The following is a 6177-nucleotide window of genomic DNA, read 5'->3' as shown; positions in this document are numbered from 1 at the left end:
TGAGGAGAGCTGAGGGATAAGATGAGGGGGAATAGGGTCCAGGGCACAGGTAGTGAGGAGAGCTGAGGGATAAGATGAGAGGGAATAGGGTCCAGGGCACAGGTAGTGAGGAGAGCTGAGGGATAAGATGAGAGGGAATAGGGTCCAGGGCACAGGCAGTGAGGAGAGCTGAGGGATGAGAGGGAATGGGGTCCAGGGCACAGGTAGTGAGGAGAGCTGAGGGATAAGATGGAATAGGGTCCAGGGCACAGGAAGTGAGGAGAGGTGAGGGATAAGAGGGAATAGGGTCCAGGGCACAGGTAGTGAGGAGAGCTGAGGGATAAGAGGAGAGGGAATAGGGTCCAGGGCACAGGTAGTGAGGAGAGCTGAGGGATAAGAGGAGAGGGAATAGGGTCCAGGGCACAGGTAGTGAGGAGAGCTGAGGGATAAGAGGGAATAGGGCCCAGGACACAGGTAGTGAGGAGAGCTGAGGGATAAGAGGGAATAGGGTCCAGGGCACAGGTAGTGAGGAGAGCTGAGGGATGAGAGGGAAAAGGGTCCAGGGCACAGGTAGTGAGGAGAGCTGGGGGATAAGAGAGAATAGGGTCCAGGGCACAGGTAGTGAGGAGAGCTGAGGGATAAGAGGAGAGGGAATAGGGTCCCGGACACAGGTAGTGAGGAGAGCTGGTGGATAAGATGAGAGGGAATAGGGTCCAGGGTACAGGTAGTGAGGAGAGCTGAGGGATAAGATGAGAGGGAATAGGGTCCAGGGCACAGGTAGTGAGGAGAGCTGAGGGATAAGATGAGAGGGAATAAGGTCCAGGGCACAGGTAGTGAGGAGAGCTGAGGGATAAGATGGAATAGGGTCCAGGGCACAGGAAGTGAGGAGAGGTGAGGGATAAGAGGGAATAGGGTCCAGGGCACAGGTAGTGAGGAGAGCTGAGGGATGAGATGAGAGGGAATAGGGTCCAGGGCACAGGTAGTGAGGAGAGCTGAGGGATAAGAGGGAATAGGGCCCAGGACACAGGTAGTGAGGAGAGCTGAGGGATAAGAGGGAATAGGGTCCAGGGCACAGGTAGTGAGGAGAGCTGAGGGATGAGAGGGAAAAGGGTCCAGGGCACAGGTAGTGAGGAGAGCTGGGGGATAAGAGGGAATAGGGTCCAGGGCACAGGTAGTGAGGAGAGCTGAGGGATAAGAGGAGAGGGAATAGGGTCCCGGACACAGGTAGTGAGGAGAGCTGGTGGATAAGATGAGAGGGAATAGGGTCCAGGGTACAGGTAGTGAGGAGAGCTGAGGGATAAGATGAGAGGGAATAGGGTCCAGAGCACAGGTAGTGAGGAGAGCAGGGGCATAAGATAAGAGGGAATAGGGTCCAGGGCACAGGTAGTGAGGAGAGCTGAGGAATAAGATGAGAGGGAATTAGGTCCAGGGCACAGGTAGTGAGGAGAGCTGAGGGATAAGAGGGAATAGGGTCCCGTGCACAGGTAGTGAGGAGAGCTGAGGGATAAGATGAGAGGGAATAGAGTCCAGGGCACAGGTAGTGAGGAGAGCTGAGGGATAAGATGAGAGGGAATAGGGTCCAGGGCACAGGTAGTGAGGAGAGCTGAGGGATAAGAGGAGAGGGAATAGGGTCCCGGACACAGGTAGTGAGGAGAGCTGAGGGATAAGATGAGAGGGAATATGGTCCGGGGCACAGGTAGTGAGGAGAGCTGAGGGATAAGACGAGAGGGAATAGGGTCCGGGGCACAGGTAGTGAGGAGAGCTGAGGGATAAGAGGAGAGGGAATAGAGTCCAGGGCACAGGTAGTGAGGAGAGCTGAGGGATAAGAGGAGAGGGAATAGGGTCCAGGGCACAGGTAGTGAGGAGAGCTGAGGGATAAGATGAGAGGGAATAGGGTCCAGGGCACAGGTAGTGAGGGGAGCTGAGGGATGAGAGGGAATAGGGTCCAGGGCACAGGTAGTGAGGAGAGCTGAGGGATAAGGTAAGAGGGAATATGGTCCGGGGCACAGGTAGTGAGGAGAGCTGAGGGATAAGATGAGAGGGAATAGGGCCCAGGGCACAGGTAGTGAGGAGAGCTGGGGGATAAGATGAGAGGGAATAGGATCAGGGGCACAGGTAGTGAGGAGAGCTGAGGGATAAGAGGAGAGGGAATGGGGTCCCGGACACAGGTAGTGAGGAGAGTTAAGGGATTAGAGGGAATAGGGTCCAGGACACAGGTAGTGAGGAGAGCTGAGGGATAAGAGGAGAGGGAATGGGGTCCAGGGCACAGTTAGTGAGGAGAGCTGAGGGATTAGAGGGAATGGGGTCCAGGGCACAGGTAGTGAGGAGAGCAGAGGGATGAGAGGGAATACGGTCCCGGGCACAGGTAGTGAGGAGAGCTGAGGGAAAAAATAAGAGGGAATAGGGTGCAGGGCACAGGTAGTGAGGAGAGCTGAGGGATGAGAGGGAATAGGGTCCAGGGCACAGGTAGTGAGGAGAGCTGAGGGATAAGAGGGAATAGGGTCCAGGGCACAGGTAGTGAAGAGAGCTGAGGGATAAGATGAGAGGGAATAGGGTCCAGGGCACAGGTAGTGAGGAGAGCTGAGGGATGAGAGGGAATAGGGTCCAGGGCACAGATAGTGAGGACAGCTGAGGGATAAGAGGGAATAGGGTCCAGGGCACAGGTAGTGAGGAGAGGTGAGGGATGAGAGGGAATAGGGCCCAGGGCACAGGTAGTGAGGAGAGCTGAGGGATAAGATAAGAGGGAATAGGGTCCAGGGCACAGGTAGTGAGGAGAGCTGAGGGATTAGAGGGAATAGGGTCCAGGGCACAGGTAGTGAGGAGAGCTGAGGGATAAGATGAAAGGGAATAGGGTCCAGGGCACAGGTAGTGAGGAGAGCTGAGGTATAAGATGAAAGGGAATAGGGTCCAGGGCACAGGTAGTGAGGAGAGCTGAGGGATGAGAGGGAATAGGGTCCAGGGCACAGGTAGTGAGGAGAGCTGAGGGATAAGACAAGAGGGAATAGGGTCCAGGGCACAGGTAGTGAGGAGAGCTGAGGGATAAGAGGGAATAGGGTCCAGGGCACAGGTAGTGAGGAGAGCTCAGGGATAAGAGGGAATAGAGTCCAGGCCACAGGTAGTGAGGAGAGCTGAGGGATAAGATGAGAGGGAATAAGGTCCAGGGCACAGGTAGTGAGGAGAGCTGAGGGATGAGAGGGAATAGGGTCCAGGGCACAGATAGTGAGGAGAGCTGAGGGATAAGAGGGAATAGGGTCCAGTGCACAGGTAGTGAGGAGAGCTGAGGGATGAGAGGGAATAGGGCCCAGGGCACAGGTAGTGAGGAGAGGTGAGGGATAAGATAAGAGGGAATAGGGTCCAGGGCACAGGTAGTGAGAAGAGCTGAGGGATTAGAGGGAATAGGGTCCAGGGCACAGGTAGTGAGGAGAGCTGAGAGATAGGATGAAAGGAAATAGGGTCCAGGGCACAGGTAGTGAGGAGAGCTGAGGGATGAGAGGGAATAGGGTCCAGGGCACAGGTAGTGAGGAGAGCTGAGGGATAAGACAAGAGGGAATAGGGTCCAGGGCACAGGTAGTGAGGAGAGCTGAGGGATAAGAGGGAATAGGGTCCAGGGCACAGGTAGTGAGGAGAGCTGAGGGATAAGATAAGAGGGAATAGGGTCCAGGGCACAGGTAGTGAGAGAGCTGAGGGATAAGATGAGGGAATAGGGTCCAGGGCACAGGTAGTGAGGAGAGCTGAGGGGCAAGATGAGGGGGAATAGGGTCCAGGACACAGGTAGTGAGGAGGGCTGAGGGATAAGATGAGAGGGAATAGGGTCCAGGGCACAGGTAGTGAGGAGAGCTGAGGGATAAGATGAGAGGGAATAGGGCCCAGGGCACAGGTAGTGAGGAGAGCTGAGGGATAAGAGGGAATAGGGTCCAGGGCACAGGTAGTGAGGAGAGCTGAGGGATAAGAGGGAATAGGGCCCAGGGCACAGGTAGTGAGGAGAGCTGAGGGATGAGAGGGAATAGGGTCCAGGGCACAGGTAGTTAGGAGAGCTGAGGGATGAGCGGGAACAGGGTCCAGGGCACAGGTAGTGAGGAGAGCTGAGGGATAAGATAAGAGGAAATAGGGTCCCGGGCACAGGTAGTGAGGAGAGCTGAGGGATAAGATGAGGGAATAGGGTCCAGGGTACAGGTAGTGAGGAGAGCTGAGGGGCAAGATGAGGGGGAATAGGGTCCAGGGCACAGGTAGTGAGGAGAGCTGAGGGATAAGATGAGAGGGAATAGGGTCCAGGGCACAGGTAGTGAGGAGAGCTGAGGGATAAGATGAGAGGGAATAGGGTCCAGGACACAGGTAGTGAGGAGGGCTGAGGGATAAGATGAGAGGGAATAGGGTCCAGGGCTCAGGTAATGAGGAGAGCTGAGGGATAAGATGAGAGGGAATAGGATCCAGGGCACAAGTAGTGAGGAGAGCTGAGGGATAAGAGGGAATAGGGTCCCGGGCACAGGTAGTGAGGAGAGCTGAGGGATAAGAGGGAATAGGGCCCAGGGCACAGGTGGTGAGGAGAGCTGAGGTATAAGATGAGATAGAATAGGGTCCGGGGCACAGGTAGTGAGGAGAGCTGAGGGATTAGAGGGAATAGGGTCCAGGGCACAGGTAGTGAGGAGAGCTGAGGGATGAGAGGGAATAGGGTCCAGGGCACAGGTAGTGAGGAGAGCTGAGGGATAAGAGGGAATAGGGTCCAGGGCACAGGTAGTGAGGAGAGCTGAGGGATAAGGTAAGAGGGAATAGGGTCCAGGGCACAGGTAGTGAGGAGAGCTGAGGGATGAGAGGGAATAGGGTCCAGGGCACAGGTAGTGAGGAGAGCTGAGGGATAAGAGGGAATAGGGTCCAGGGTACAGGTAGTGAGGAGAGCTGAGGGATAAGATGAGAGGGAATAGGGCCCAGGGCACAGGTAGTGAGGAGAGCTGAGGGATGAGAGGGAATAGGGTCCAGGGCACAGGTAGTGAGGAGAGCTGAGGGATAAGAGGGAATAGGGTCCAGGGCACAGGTAGTGAGGAGAGCTGAGGGATAAGGTAAGAGGGAATAGGGCCCAGGGCACAGGTAGTGAGGAGAGCTGAGGGATAAGATGAGAGGGAATAGGGTCCAGGGTACAGGTAGTGAGGAGAGCTGAGGGATGAGATAAGAGGGAATAAGGTCCAGGGCACAGGTAGTGAGGAGAGCTGAGGGATAAGATGAGAGGGAATAGGGTCCAGGGCACTGGTAGTGAGGAGAGCAGAGGGATGAGATGAGAGGGAATAAGGTCCAGGGCACAGGTAGTGAGGAGAGCTGAGGGATAAGATGAGAGGGAATAGGGTCCAGGGCACAGGTAGTGAGGAGAGCTGAGGGATAAGATAATAGGGAATGGGGTCCAGGGCACAGGTAGTGAGGAGAGCTGAGGGATAAGATGAGAGGGAATAGGGTCCTGGACACAGGTAGTGAGGAGGGCTGAGGGATGAGAGGGAATAGGGTCCAGGGCACAGGTAGTGAGGAGAGCTGAGGGATAAGAGGGAATAGGGTCCTGGGCACAGGTAGTGAGGAGTGCTGAGGGATAAGATGAGAGGGAATAGGGCCCAGGGCACAGGTAGTGAGGAGAGCTGGGGGATAAGATGAGAGGGAATAGGGTCCAGGGCACAGGTAGTGAGGAGAGCTGAGGGATGAGAGGGAATAGGGTCCAGGGCACAGGTAGTGAGGAGAGCTGAGGGATAAGATGAGAGGGAATAGGGTCCAGGGCACAGGTAGTGAGGAGAGCTGAGGGATAAGATAAGAGGGAATAGGGTCCAGGGCACAGGTAGTGAGGAGAGCTGAGGGATGAGAGGGAATAGGGTCCAGAGCACAGGTAGTGAGGAGAGCTGAGGGAGGAGAGGGAATAGGGTCCAGGGCACAGGTAGTGAGGAGAGCTGAGGGATAAGATGAGGGGGAATAGGGTCCAGGGCACAGGTAGTGAGGAGAGCTGAGGGATAAGATGAGAGGGAATAGGGTCCAGGGTACAGGTAGTGAGGAGAGCTGAGGGATAAGATGAGAGGGAATAGGGTCCAGGGTACAGGTAGTGAGGAGAGCTGAGGGATAAGATGAGAGGGAATAGGGTCCAGGGCACAGGTAGTGAGTAGTGTTGGGCGAACATCTAGATGTTCGGGTTCGGGCCGAACAGGCCGAACATGGCCGCGATGTTCGGGTGTT

This window comes from Hyperolius riggenbachi, chromosome 10 (assembly GCF_040937935.1).
Source record: "Hyperolius riggenbachi isolate aHypRig1 chromosome 10, aHypRig1.pri, whole genome shotgun sequence".
In the NCBI taxonomy this organism is placed as follows: domain Eukaryota; kingdom Metazoa; phylum Chordata; class Amphibia; order Anura; family Hyperoliidae; genus Hyperolius; species Hyperolius riggenbachi.
Note: the sequence above shows the minus strand (reverse complement) of the source record.